Source organism: Callospermophilus lateralis, chromosome 3, assembly GCF_048772815.1.
Source record: "Callospermophilus lateralis isolate mCalLat2 chromosome 3, mCalLat2.hap1, whole genome shotgun sequence".
Lineage (NCBI taxonomy): Eukaryota > Metazoa > Chordata > Mammalia > Rodentia > Sciuridae > Callospermophilus > Callospermophilus lateralis.
Genome location: NC_135307.1, coordinates 150,644,139 through 150,658,787, shown reverse-complemented (window position 1 = coordinate 150,658,787; position 14,649 = coordinate 150,644,139). Strand labels below are relative to the sequence as shown.

The 14,649-nt window shown below is 37.2% G+C and overlaps 1 protein-coding gene across 2 annotated transcripts in view; it reads right to left on the bottom strand.

Moving 5' to 3' along the window:
- Abhd12 (abhydrolase domain containing 12, lysophospholipase) overlaps positions 1-14,649 on the bottom strand; it is an 81,166-nt gene that overhangs the window by 26,808 nt on the left and 39,709 nt on the right. The gene's annotated exons all lie outside the window — the stretch shown is intronic.

Sequence of the window (14,649 nt, the reverse complement as noted above, 5' to 3'; positions counted from 1 at the left end):
GGGCCTTGCAGTCACCCTTCTGTGAACCAACTGCCCTTGTTAGTTACTCATTTGCTATTTGTAGGAAGCATGTACAATCAGGATATCAGAAGAACCTGTCCAACCAGGTCCAAGGAGATGACAGAGGGCTGAGAACAAGACTATGACTGTCAAGCCCTGTCCTGGCATTTATGCCTACCCCTGGGCCCCATTCCTTCTCTAGGCCCTTCACACTCAGTAACCCCAGGGTTTTAAGACCCCCTTCTTATCCCTCCCCAGCATCAGAATCTCTCCTTTCTCTTCCTGAGGCCTTATCAAAAATGTCTCTAATCCAAAGATTCTCACACTGCTTGGTCTCAGCACGTCTCTACAGAAATGTCTGTTTATATAGCTTCTATGAATTATTATCCATCATATGAAAAGTTAAAATTAAGGTATTTTGTCTAGGGCTGGGCGTGCAGCTCAGTGGCAGACCACTTGCCTAGCATGCACGAGGCCCTGGGTTCCATCTTTAACACTGCAAAAAAAGAAAAAGTGTATCAATTTATCTATTAATAATAAACAGTTGGGCTGGGGATGTGACTCAAGTGGTAGCGTGCTCACCTAGCATGCGTGAGGCACTGGGTTAGATTCTTGGCACCACATGAAAACAAAAAAAAAAAAAAAGAAGAAGATATTGTGTCCACCTAAAAAAAATTTAAAAAATTTAAAAATAATAAACAGCCCATTACATGTTAATGATTAATATTTGTCATGAAAAATAGTTCTATTTTATTTTTAACACAAATAGTTTTAGTGAGTAGAGTGGCATTCACATTTTTATAAATTTCCTTAAGTCAGGCAGCTCAACAGAAGGTAGATGGATCCTATCTCCTTCTGCCTTCAATTTGTTGTAGTATCACATGATGCACAGTGTTTGAAAAACTCCTCTTATACTTGGATGAGTGGAACGGGTAAATTACATCTCAATGTTATGAAAATCACTGAACTTACAGAGGATCTTGGGGCCCACCCCCAAGTGTGCAGAACAGACTTTGAGAATTGCTGCTTTCACCACACTAAACATTATTGGAATTGGTTTCTTATTTCTGGACTAATTAAAAAAATTAAGGTGATTTTTAAAAATGGTTGACATATGCAACAACAGAGATGAACCTCAAAAGCAATATGCCAAAGTATACAACACATTCACAAAAAATTATGGACTCTGTGATTTCATTTTTCTGAAATTCTAGAAAAGGCAAAACTACAGGGACAGAAAATATAAGAATGATGATTGCCAGGAGCTGGGATAGAGAAGGAAATCAAACGCAAGGCACATGAGGGAATCTGAAGTTATGGGAGTATTCTTTATCTTGATTGTGGCTATGACTACATGATTGTACACAGTTGTTAAGACTCATTAAATTGGTCTGGGATTGTGGCTCAGCAGTAGTACGCTGGCCTAGCACTTGCGAGGAGCTGGGTTTGATCCTCAGCACCACATAAAAATAAACAAATAAAATAAAGGTTAAAAAAAAGGAGAGAAAGCATTATCTACCACACAAAAGATAGTTAAAAAAAAAAAGACTCATCAAAGTAAGGCAAATTGGTCAATTTTACTATAAATAAATAAATAATACCTAAATAAAACAAATGCAAACAATAAGTTAACAAGGCTTATACAAACACCTCAATAAAAATGATGATAAGTATTCATATCTGGTAATGCTATTAAGTTACTCTTACCCTAGGATCATTCGGCAGTCACTACTGAGCATCTGGCATCTTGTAGGCATTAGACAATCAGGCAGCAAAGATCAGTATCCACACAGGCACTGTGCTCACAGCCCAGTAAGATAGACTCAAGGCTGTGGCAGGCTTTGGGAGAGATACCTGGTGCCTCGAGACACCACACAGTATGATCTGACTAAGTCTGGGCAATCCAAAAGAAGCCACTGGGCTGACACACTAAGAAATATAGGAATTAATTAGATGTGGGAGAACAGTTTAAAATGGCATTTTAAATTCTATTCATAATCTACCCTTGCAGTGAGGAAAGTATACAATATTGTGTTTGAAAGTGCCAGATCTTAAGTTTGGATTAACATCCAACCAGCCAACTGTCTAGTCATACAATTGTGGGCACTTTCATTAACTTGGTTGAGCCTTGCTTTTCCTCAAAGCACAGTGGGGATGCTAATGGTGTCTCAACTGGTATCTTAGCTAAGTTGTAGAAAGCTTGCTGAGCATGCAAGAGGCCCTGAGTTTGGTTTGATTTCCCAGAACTGGAGGGCAGAGGCGGGCAGGAAAGAGAATGAATAAATATGGAGGAAGGGGGAAAAAATAATGGCATCTCCTTTGCGGGGCTCCTGAAAGGCTTATACACAATAATGCATGTGAAGCACATGTATGAATCCTGGCACAAAATCAGCAACACACCTCAACTATTATAACCCTCTGTGCACAAACGCTCTGTAAGGGGGAATATAAATCTAATGTGAGTGGTCAAAAGAGGCTGGGGATTCAGGACTTGATTCCAAAAGAAATGGAGAGTTCATTAAAAAAAAAAAGAAAAGAAAAGAAAAGAAAAGAAATAGCTTGTAATCAAATGTGTTACCACCAAAGGCTCAACTTGTGCTTGAGTCCTCTGTTCTGGCCACCTGTGATCACTCCTGTGTCCTCCCACAATTGGCTCACTCATTCTTTGCTCTACTGTAATGTGTTCTTTTAGTCTGAGATTTTATGCCTTGAGAGAAGGAAAAGCAAATACCCATAAAAAGTCGTGTTTCAAAATGTTCATGGAAGCTGAATTCACAATATCCCCAAACTGAAACCACCCCAACATCCAACAATGATTGAATAAACCAAAGGTTAAGTACATAGAATGGAATACCAAAAAAATGGAGAAAATTATTGCTACATGTAACCATGTAGATACTCTCAAAATAATTAAGCTTAATGAAAGACACCAAGTGAAAGATGTCTAGGACACTGGCAGTTTTTCCCTCCCGAGACATTTATTTTACCTAAAAAGTTTCTCTATTCATTTGCAAAATTAATAGTTTCTTTCTTGAGCTGAATATTTCAGGGTGATGATTCCTCCATAGATGGAAATGAACAGCATCTGTCTTCTTTTTTTCATACTGGGGATTGAACCCAGGAGCATTTTACCACTGAGTTATAGCTCCAGCTCTTCTTATTTTCATAAAATTTTGAGACAGGGTCTTACTAACTTGCTTAGGCTGGCCTTGACTTGAGATCTTTCTGCTTCAGTCTTCTGAGTTGCTGAGATTATAGGACTGCACCTCCACAGAAGATGACCTGGCAGATATCTTCTCTAATTTTTAAAAATTATTTTTTTCTGTGGTACTGGAGATAGAACTCAGGGCTTCATGCATGTTAGTCTAGCATTCTATCATTGAGCTATATCCCTAGCCCTATCTTCTTCTTCTTTTTTTACTTTTTAAATTTGTTTTACTTAGTTGTACATGATAGTCCTATCTTCTTTATATTCTGAAATAATCAATAAAGGCAGGAATCATCTGTTCCCTAAAAAGTTAAAAAGAACTGACCAAGAAGAAAAAATTTTTAAAAAGATACTTTTTTTTTTTTTTTGGGTGTGTGTGGGGGATATCACTTTCTCCAATTTTTAAAAAGCTAATGCTACCTTTTATTGTGTCATTTTTGTGACTATTTGTGAGAAAACTTTCTTTATCACTGGTACTACTGCTTTTCTTGTAGTCCTTCTTCATTGGAAGCAGCTCCTGTTCTTGATTACTGGTAGGAATGAACACTGCCCACGTGGCTGAGGGAACACACTGCCAACTTTGCCTACGTGGGACCTGGTTTGATCAAAGAGATCCAAGGTTCTTCAGACTTCACATATCCAAGTGTAGGATCAAAATTTTGGCCACAGCCTGTTCAGGTATTTTTCTTTTAAGATTACTTGTCTGATAAAGACCATGAACAAATAACTATATCACTGGTATAGGGGGCAACACATAGCAACCCTTATTTGAACTGCTTAGTATGTGTGCAAAACAGAGGTTGAGGGAGATGCACCCTGCAGCTGAAAGGAATGAAGCAGGTGAAGAAGGGGCCTGGCAAGGTCAAGTTTCTGAGAAGGAAGTTGGCAGCCAGTAGAGGAGGTGGGGAGGATTTGGGCCAACATTCAGCAGTTCCTGCAGGTGACAAGATAATGAGCCATTTCTGAACCAGACCATAAGCCAGCCACTCTTCTGGGTCCTACATCCTTCAGGCCTTTTGCCTCTCTGGGATCCAACAACTCAAATACTGATACCTCACACCATGTGTGTGTGAGTGTGTCCTTACCTGGAAGGCAGTGTTATTCTCACACCAATGACATAGATGTCTACAGATGTGGCAGAACCCACAGGGAACTCCGGGAAAAGGAAAGAGATTTATAAACATTTTATGAGGTTTAGCTATAAGGTATATGATGTCAACCCACTATCTTTCAAGCAGGGTCTGGACTACAAATCAATTTAAGGTGTTTCTTAGAATAAAGAGAATGTACAATTAGGTCAGATACCTTAGTCTTTCCAAAGAGATCAAAAACAGAGTAAGTTGAGGGATAGGGATTTGGCTCAGTTGTTAACTATCCCTGAGTTCAATCCCTAGTACCAAATCAAAAAACGAAAACAAAAAACAAACAACAACTAACCCCTCAAAGCCAGAGTAAGTTCAGATCAGTTTAATTTGATTCAGTCATGCAGAGATTCAAAATGTTTCTCAGAGCATATCTGATTTCTGATCTGGCATATAAGGGAGCACAGATGGTATCACTCCATTTTAAAAGTAGAAAGCTGAACAAACTAAAAAAATCAACAATTCTTCTCAGATTTACCAAAGGAATGAGGTCAACACAGTCAAGGGGTTGGAATGGAGTGGGGAGCTTTTGTTAGTTTTCCCTCCAGGTCCTCCACCAGGTCAAAGTAGAAATCTCAAAAGAAACTTTAAAATATTTTTAATTAAATGGAAATGAAAAAACAACTTATTGAAATTTGTGGGATACAGTGAAAGCACTATTTACAAGGAAACTTATAACACTGAAAGCAATATTATAAGAGAATGGAGCTCTAAAACCAAACATGTAAGCTTTGAGCTTAGAAAACTAGACAAATTAAATACAACATTACCAGAAGAAGAGAACTAATATAAAATTAAGAGAAAAATCAAAAAGAGAAATTCAACAGAGAGTAGGAAAATATCAATGAAACTAAAAGCTGTTTCTCTGAAAAAGAAAAAGAAATCAATACAATTGATAAGCCCCTACACATACCAATTAAGAAAAAATGGGAGAACACAGATTACTAATATCAGAAATAAAGAGGAGACATCACTACAGATTCTATGGACATTAAAATATTAAGAAATACTACAAACAACTCTGTCTACAAATGTGATAATACAGAAGAAATGGACCAAGTTGTGAAAGACACAACTTCTCAAAATACAAGCAGCAAACTATTTGAACAGGTTTATTCCTACTAAACAAACTGAGTCAATAATTAATGACCTTCCAAAACAGATATTACTGGGTTCATTGTGAGTTCTACCAAATGTCTTAAGGAAGAGATCCCATTCTCTATAATCTCTTCCAGAAGATAGAAAAAAAAGAACATTTCTTTACTCATCATATGAGAACAGCATTACCCTAATACCTAAATCAGACACAAAGACATTACAAGAAAACTACAGACCAATATCTCACATGAAATTAGAGGTGAAAATCCTCTTTAAACTATAGTTCAGCATATTATATTAATGTAATTCTTCCCTTCAGCAGGCTAAAAAAGAAAAATCACATGGTCATAAAAATATATGCATAAAAATCCATTTGACAAAATCCAATACCCACTTATGATAAAACCCTCAGTGTACCAGAACAGAGGACAGCTACTGTGTGATTCCAACTATATGACATTCTGGAAAAAGCTAAATTATGGAGATAGTAAAAAGATGAGTGGGTGACAAAGGTTGGGGTATAGAAGGACTCTACAGGCAGAGCACAGAAGAATTTTAGGGCAGTAAAACTATTCTGTATACTACCACTATGGTTCAGGATGTTGATAATGGCCTCTGTACTTTCCATTCAATTATGCTGTAAACCTAAAATTCTTCAGAAAATAAAGTTTGATCAGTGCTATGTCAGAAATAAATCTCTATAGCAAGTCTGAAAATCATTCACTTATTTATTTTTATTTATTTGTTTTTAAGATGGGAGTTTCACTGATCTGGAAATTCTAGGCTCAAGTGATCCTTCTGCCTCAGCCTCCTGAGTAAATGGGACTGCAGGCACAAGCCCCATGTCCATCTGATTGATGTGTGTGTGTGTGTGTGTGTGTGTGTGTGTGTGTGTGTCTGTTGCTGGGAATTAAACCCAAGGCCTTGAATATGCTAGCCACATCTCCAGCTCTAATTCACAATATATACTTCTATATTAGAAAGATAGAAAAGATGATTATACAAAATTAGGGATCAGAAAGATCAGATAACCACAGTAAAGAAGATTTGAAAACAAAAAGGTACTGTGTACTTTGCTAAGCTAATAAAATTTTGACTATACAAAAATAAAAAACATTTTATTAAAAACATAAATGGTGACATTCACTCAAACTGTGAGGAAAAAACAAACTAATAAAACCTAGCCTTAAAAGGTATTAGGAAATGCTTTCAAGAATTACATCCCTATAGGCCACTAAACACCAAAAAACTAAAAGGCATTTTACTCTGACTTTTAAGAAACAGATAATTATCATATTATACGATCTATGATAAAACAAGGAGCATAAGGTGAGACACCATTCAAAACCAAAGCTGGCTTTAGCATAATGGGAAAGAGAATGAAAAATTTCACGTATGAGCAGAGAATTCATGAACACAAAATTCTTGTAGCTTAAAAGCAAACCAGGTCAGGTAAGGTGGTGCATGCCTGTAATCCCAGCAGTTTGGGAGGCTAAAGTAGGAGGATTCCAAGTTCAAAGTTAATCTCAACAATTTAGCTAGACCCTCAGCAACTTGGTGAGACTCTGTCTCAAAGCAAGCCAGGTAGAACTGTAAAATAATGAAAACCAGTTTGGCCATTCCTCAAAAAGTTTAACTTAGAATTACCATATGACCTAGTAATTCTATTTCGAGATATATATATATATCTCACACCAAAGAACTTAAACAGATATATGTTGACCAATGTTCATAGCAACATTATTTACAATAACTACAAGGTAAAAGCAAACTAAGTACCCGCCAATAGATGATCGGATCAGTTACATGTGGTACATACATAAAATAAATTATTCAGCCATGAAATGGAATGAAATTCTGATACATGTTGTAACATGGAAGAACTTTTAAAAAAAACATTATGCTAAGTGAAATAAGCCAGATACAAAAATATAAATATTGTATGATTCCACTTATATGAGGTGCATAGAATAAGCAAACTCATAGAGACAAAAGTTTTTACTAGAGACTATGAGGAGGGAAGACAGGGGGTTATTGTTTTGAGGTTGTAGAGCTCCTATCTGGGATGATGAGAAAATTCTGGAAATGGATGGTAATGACTTTTGCACAACAATGAAAATGTATTTAAGACCAGTCCTTCATGTTTGGATTGTGTATATTAATATTATTAAGATTGGAAATATTAAATAAGTACTATTGATATATATATATAATTTTTTTTTTAAACCTTCAGGGATTGAACTCAGGGGCACTTGACCACTGAGCCATATCCCCAGCACTATTTTGTAGTTTATTTAGAGACAGGGTCTCACTGAGTTGCTTAAAGTTGCTAAGGCTGGTTTTGAACTGGAAATTCTCCCGTCTCAACCTCCCAAGCCTCTGGGATTACAGGTGTGTGTGTGTGTGTGTGCTTAGCTTGATTCTTATATATTGCTCATATCCTGCAACCTTACTGGCCTTGTAAAGTTTTTTACTAGATTCCTTAGGATTTTCTACACATAAGCTTATGTCATGTGCAAATAGAACTAGTTTTACTTCTTTCTTTCCTACTTACATAACTTATTTTTTGCCTAATTGCCCTAGCAGAACCTTCAGTACAATGTTGACTAGGAGTGAACATAGTAGACATCCTTACCTTTCAGTCTCTTACTATTTAAGTATGTGGGGTTTTTTGGATGCTTTCTATTAGGCTAAGATGGTTCCCTTCTATTTATAATTTGTTGATTTTTTTTATCATGAAAAAGTGTTACATTATGTCAAATGCATTTTCTGTATCTATTGAGATGATCATGTAATTCTTGTCCTTTATTCTACTGATATGAACATTTCTTTTTTAAAAAAATTTATTTATTTATTTATTTTTGAGAGAGAATTTTTATTTATTTATTTATTTTTTAAGTTTTCAGCAGACACAACATCTTTGTTTGTATGTGATGCTGAGGATCGAACCCGGGCCGCACGCATACCAGGGGAGCGTGCTACCGCTCGAGCCACATCCCCAGCCCTGATATGTACATTTCATTAATTGATTTTTTTGTAAGTTCAACTAACCTTGTACTTTTAGAATAAAGCTCACTTTTTTATGATGTACAATACTATAAACATCTTTATATATATATATATATATATATATATATATACACATACATATATATGTGTATATATATATATATAGAGAGAATGTATATATAAAAAATATATATTTGGATTGCTAGTATTTTGTTGATGATTTTCTTTACTGATATTCATAAAATTTTCTGTGAGATCTCTTGTCTGGGTTTGGGGTCAGGATAATACTGACTATACAATAAATTGAATTCTAGATAGGGCAGCGGGGTTGGGAGGGAAAGAGAGCGGGCAGGGAATTAGCAAGGATGGTGGAATGTGATAGACATAATTACACGTATGAAGACACGAATTGGTATCAACATACTTTATGTACAAGCAGGGAAATGAAAAATTGTGCTATATATGTGTAATAAGAATTGTAACGCATTCTGCTGTCATTTATTTTTTTAAATAAAAAAGATGAACTTTATATTCAGATCCAATCAACTGCAGATTGAAAACATTAAAAAGAAAATTGTGTCTGTAAATGAAAATGTAGACTTTTTTTCTTGTCATTATTTTCTAGACTATACAGTAGTATAACAACTATTTTCATAGCATTTACACTGGAGTAAATATTATAAGTAATCTAAAGATGATTGAGTCTGTAATCCCAGCTACTTAAGAAGCTCAGGCTAGAAGACTTAGGTGAGACCCTGACTCAAAAGAACTGGATAGGTAGCTAAGTGGCAAAGTGCCTTTGGGTTCAATCCCTAGTACCTCAAAAAAAAAAAAAAAAAAGTATACAAGTTATATGCAAATACTCATTTTATATAAGGGACCTGAGCATACACATATTTGGGTATCCACATGAGGTATGGTGAGGTGTAAAACCAATACCCCAAAGACACTGAAGGACAACTCTGTGTTGAAAGTCACTTGAGCTGACAATCACTTAGCTGTGTGTTAAAATTCTCTGAGAAGTTTATAAAATTCTAATGCTTGATATCTGTCCCAGAGATTCTAGTTTCATTGGCTTTGAGTGTGATCTGATTATGTATCATTTTAAAAAACAACTCACAGGGTATGGCCACATAGCTCAATGGTAGAGCATTTGTCTAGCATGCATGAGGCTATGGGTTTAATATCCAGTAGCATGTGTGTACACAGACACACAGGGTTAAAACAACAAAACCCACAGTATCTAATACATTGCCAGACACACATACACAGCCATATTCATTTATTACATTAACCAACAACTAAATGAAGGGACCACTAATTAAGAGTCTCTGTATCTTTGGATCAGGACATTTTCTCGAAAAGAGCATTTATTAATTGTACATATCTACAAAAAGGATTTCTTGCTGGGCACAGCAGCACATGCCTTAATGCATACAACTTGGGGCGTTGGGGAAGAAAGAACACAAGTTCAAGGTCAGCCTGGGCATTTAGGGAGTTTTTTTGTTTTGTTTCAAAACAAAATAAAAAGGGCTGGCGAATTTCTCAAAACTAAAATTAATTTTGAAAATTTAAAATTAATTTCAAAACTGGTGATTTAGGCTGGGCATGGTAGTGCAAGCCTGCAATCCCAGTGGTTCAGGAGGCTAAGGCAGGAAGATCCCAAGTTCCAGAGCCACTCTCAGCAACTTAGTGAGGCCCTAAGCAACTTAGCAAGACCCTGTCTTAAAATAAAAAATAAAAAGGGCTAGTGATGTGGCTTATTGTTTAAACATCCTGGGGTTCAATCCCTAGTTTAAAAAAAAAAAAAAAAAAAGGAAGAAAACCCAAACTAGTGACTTATAATTAGCTGCTCCATCACCCTAGTTTTTTTTATATCTAGTTATAAAGGAACAAATATAAAGAATTTATAGATGAAAATGAGCTAGCTTGATGGGCTGGGGATGTGGCTCAAGCGGTAGCGCACTTGCTTGGCATGCGTGCAGCCTGGGTTCGATCCTCAGCACCACATACAAACAAAGATGTTGTGTCTGCTGAAAACTAAAAAATAAATATTAAAGATTCTTTCTCTTTCTCTCTTTAAAAAAAAAAAGAAAAGAAAATGAGCTAGCTTGAAATCTGACTCTATCATTAAGCAATACTGATAGGATATTTGTATTTTGGTTTTTGTTCATTGTTCCTGGCTCATAACTCCAGTAGTCCTTGTTATTTCTTAAATACCTAGAACAATGTGTTTATCTTGTTAAAGTATTTGGCACTTGTCCTTGCTTCCGGAAGTGCTTTGGCAGAGCTTCAGAGCAATGAGGTGAAAGACTTTCTTCTGTTACAGTGTTGGGATGCTTTATGCCTCAGCAAGCAAAATTTCTCTCAGAACTTCTGCCCTTGTTTCAACTGCCCCTCTTTTGTCCCAAGGCAGACCATTGAAACTAGAATTTCTTTTCCTCAAGGCAGTCACAGGAACTATAATGTTCCCCACCTTTCATAAGACCCCCATTTCAGAGGGGTCCTGCTGCATGGCGAGGCCAAGAAAAATCTGAATAGATAGGTCTTGTGGGGATTCCTCACTCAGGTCTACTAGCACTAGACTACCTCCTTTTGGTTCAATCACATTTCTACATGACTATTTGTGCTTCAATAATGCTTACATGATGAAATCTTCATAAAACTCAAAAGGACATGGTTCAGAGATTTGTAGGAAGGTGAACAAGAGCTCATTCATGTGCTAGAAGGGTGGCACAACCCAACTCCATGGAAACCCAAGGTCCTATACTCAGGACCTATCCAGATCTCTTCATCTGGCTTTTTGTGTCTTTTAAATATCCTTTGTAATATATTGGTAAATGTAAATAAGTGGTTTCCTGAATTTTGTGAACTCCTATAGTAAATTAATGAAGCCTAAAAAAGAAAAGGATCATGGTGATAGGGAACAGACAGATGTGAGTAATAGGAATGTGAGGCTGGGGAAATGGTTCTATAGACTGGGCACACTGTGCTTACCCCTACATAATTTCACTTTTGAGAAGCAATTTACCTGCAACCCTCCCTGGCTTATGTCCACAGGATATATTATATTCCTCAGCAAACTACCTGTTATCTGTAAAAGAAATGTAGGCCCTAAAATGCCAATAAGAAGAATACAAGTTACCCTGAAATAGGGGCTTCTATGACCCTTATACAGACTAGATCCAGAAACTCAGGGTAATAAGGCTAATTCTCCCTAACCATAAAATCTGTAAGAAGGGGTTTCAACTAAAACTGGTTGGCATAGGTCAAAGTGACCCAGAGTCATAGCAATGGAGACTTGAAAGTTTTCTATCATCCTGCTGTCAGTCAAATGTCAAGAGGTGGACCTATGCAGACTCTGGAAATTTCCCTGGATCCCCAATAAAACCAGAGAGCAGGAGATGCATGCTATCCCTCTGCTCTCTGAGGACCCACTCTCTTCCTTCAGTGTTACTGTTGTCGTCATATTCTCCTCCTCTTCCTTTTTTTTTTGGGGGGGTGGGTACTGGGAATTGAACCAGGGGCATTTAACATTTTTATATTTTATTAGAGACAGGGTCTCGCTGAGTTGCTTAGGGCCCGCTAAATTGCTGAGGCTGGCCTTAAACTTGTGATCCTCCTGCCTCAGCCTTCCAAGCTACTGGTGTGCACCACCGTGCCAATCCCCTTTCTTTTAATAAACTCATGCCTGACACTGTGAGCAATATGTGTGAAATCTTTAGAATTAGGTTTAAAGGCGGGAGCCTTTGTACTGCCTCAGTTTCCCAGGAGGCCCTAGCTCTGTAACAATGGGAATCCAATTTGTAGCCAGTTGGTCAGCAGTTCCAAAAGCCTAGACTTGTGATTGTGTCTGAAAGTAGGGGCCATTTTGTGTTACTGAGCCCTGCCTGAACCTGTGGACCTGATATACTCTGATGTAGTGTCAGAAATGAAATAAACTACAGGATGCCCAGCTGGTGTCCACTTCAGAACTGATAGCTTGCTTTTGGGTAGGAAGTCACCCTCATTTCAGAATCACAAAAGTTATCTGTATTGTGAGCACAGAAAAGGAGAAACTAAGTTTGTTTTGTTTAATATTGTCAAAGATACAAAAACAATAACCAAAATAATTAAGGAATATCACACATTTTTATAATTTTAACTAAATTCTAGAGCCAAAGGTTAGCCTTGTTTTTTCCCGTGGTAGACAGATACTATGTTTAATGAACTTTTAAAGTTAACTCTTTAAGTATGAACAAGTTATGAAGATAACTGTAAAGATCAAGAGAGACTGGGTGTGGTGGCACGTGCCTGTAATTCCAGTAACCCAGGAAGCTGAGGCAGGAGGATCACAAGTTCAAGGCCAGTTTCAGCAACTTAAGCCTTAAGCAAATTAGTGAAATATAAATTTTAAAATATAAAAAGGGCTGGGGATGTGACTCAGTGATAAGTGCACAGGTTTCAATTCCCTAGCATTAAAACAAATAAACAAACAAAAATTCAAGGGAGAAATTTAAAGAATAAATAAGTCTACAGACAGAATATGGAATATTATTCTCTACTTGTTCCAAAAGATAATCCTCTCAAAATGTGTTTAAGACTATGGTGACTCCTCCATTCCCCACCCAGAGGGCAAAATTAAAGGCTCCTGAGGGGGAAATACAGCTGGATCAAAGCCCATCTGTTTCATATTCATATAGGCTGGGCCACTGCTGGGTCCTCTTTAGAGCAGGACAGGGAATGTTAGTTTCTATCCCTGGAAATTAGCTGAGAATACTGTGATCCTGCCAAGGTTGAGAAATAAGCAAATGCTTCAGGTGTAGAGAAATCAGATTTGGCCTGGAGAACTGGGCCAGTGGCTGGTTTTAGCTGTCAAGACTTTGTATTTGGACTAGGCTACAGGAAAAATAATGATACAATGACCCCCAAAAGGCCCTTGCTCTCAAGTAAACCCTGGCACAGCCTCTGCTATACTAGCTGCTTTCCTGTGGAATTCACTGGTGCTATTGTTTGCACACCCTTCTGCATACTCATGACCTGCAGGCTGGATGACACTTAAAGCACCCTTCAAGAAAAGCAAGAGGGACATTTTTCATTTCCTGTTTTTCCCTGTCAAAACAAAACTCTCAAGGGCTGGGATGTAGCTCAGTGATAAAGCACTTGCCTAGTTAAGCAGAAGGCTCTGGGTTCTATCCCTATCACGGGGGTTGGGGGTTGGGAGGATTGTTCAGTCGTTCACTTAATGTTTTGAATATAGTCCTTTGCTGTTCTAAAATGTACATAATTTTTCCTTCTCCCCTAACCCTTTTTCTTCCTGATTTTCTTCTCAGTTATCTTCCCTTCCCTGATCTCTCCTTCCTTATGTCTGGAAACAGGATTCCTTTGGATCATGTCTTTAAAAACTGTCTGCTCCCCATCACAGATTCTGGAACTGGAGTCTCCAGTGTTTCTCCTTTGCTAGCAGAGCAATTTAACAATGGTTCACTTTATGCTTTGCATATAGCCCTTGCTTCTCTAAAACCAGCAAGTGTTTTTTTTTGTTTTTTGTTTTGTTTTTTTTCTTGATCATCTCCTCCAGGATCTTCTACTTCTTAATTTTGGGAAACAGAGAACACATGGAATGTAGCCTTTGAATCACCTTTAAAAGCTCCCTATTTCCCTGATGGGCAGAATCATATCATCTGAGACAGCAGTCCCATGTGTTTGTCTTTTGCTAGCAAAGCAATAAAACTTCTTTTTCCTTTTACTCAAAACTGTGTCCTCATTATTGGACTGGTATTAAGGACAAGGACCAAGATTTTGCTAACAGCAATAAAACTTTTTTTTTCCCTTTTCTTAAAACCTCATCTTTGTTATTGGATTGGCAAAAGTAAGGGGGAAAAAAAAAGCACATGGCTGAGATCATGCTTAAGGAAAAAATGCTGTGTCTTCAACTCAGGTCAAGAAAGCTTCCAGTTGAATGGATTTGCCATTTCTTCCTTTTTATTTTTACTATTTCCTGCTGCGGAATAAAATATTTCCTTTGAACACATTTTAAGGGCACATAATTTTTGAAAAAATAGTTCGTTGCATGCCACAGATAGAAACTGAACATATTTTAAGGGCACTCATTTTTGAAAAAGTAGTTTGTTGCATGCCACTGATAGAAACTCTCATTTATTTCAGGAGGCTGGCTTCTCTTTCTCCACTTTGAGCTATGAAATTGGGCAA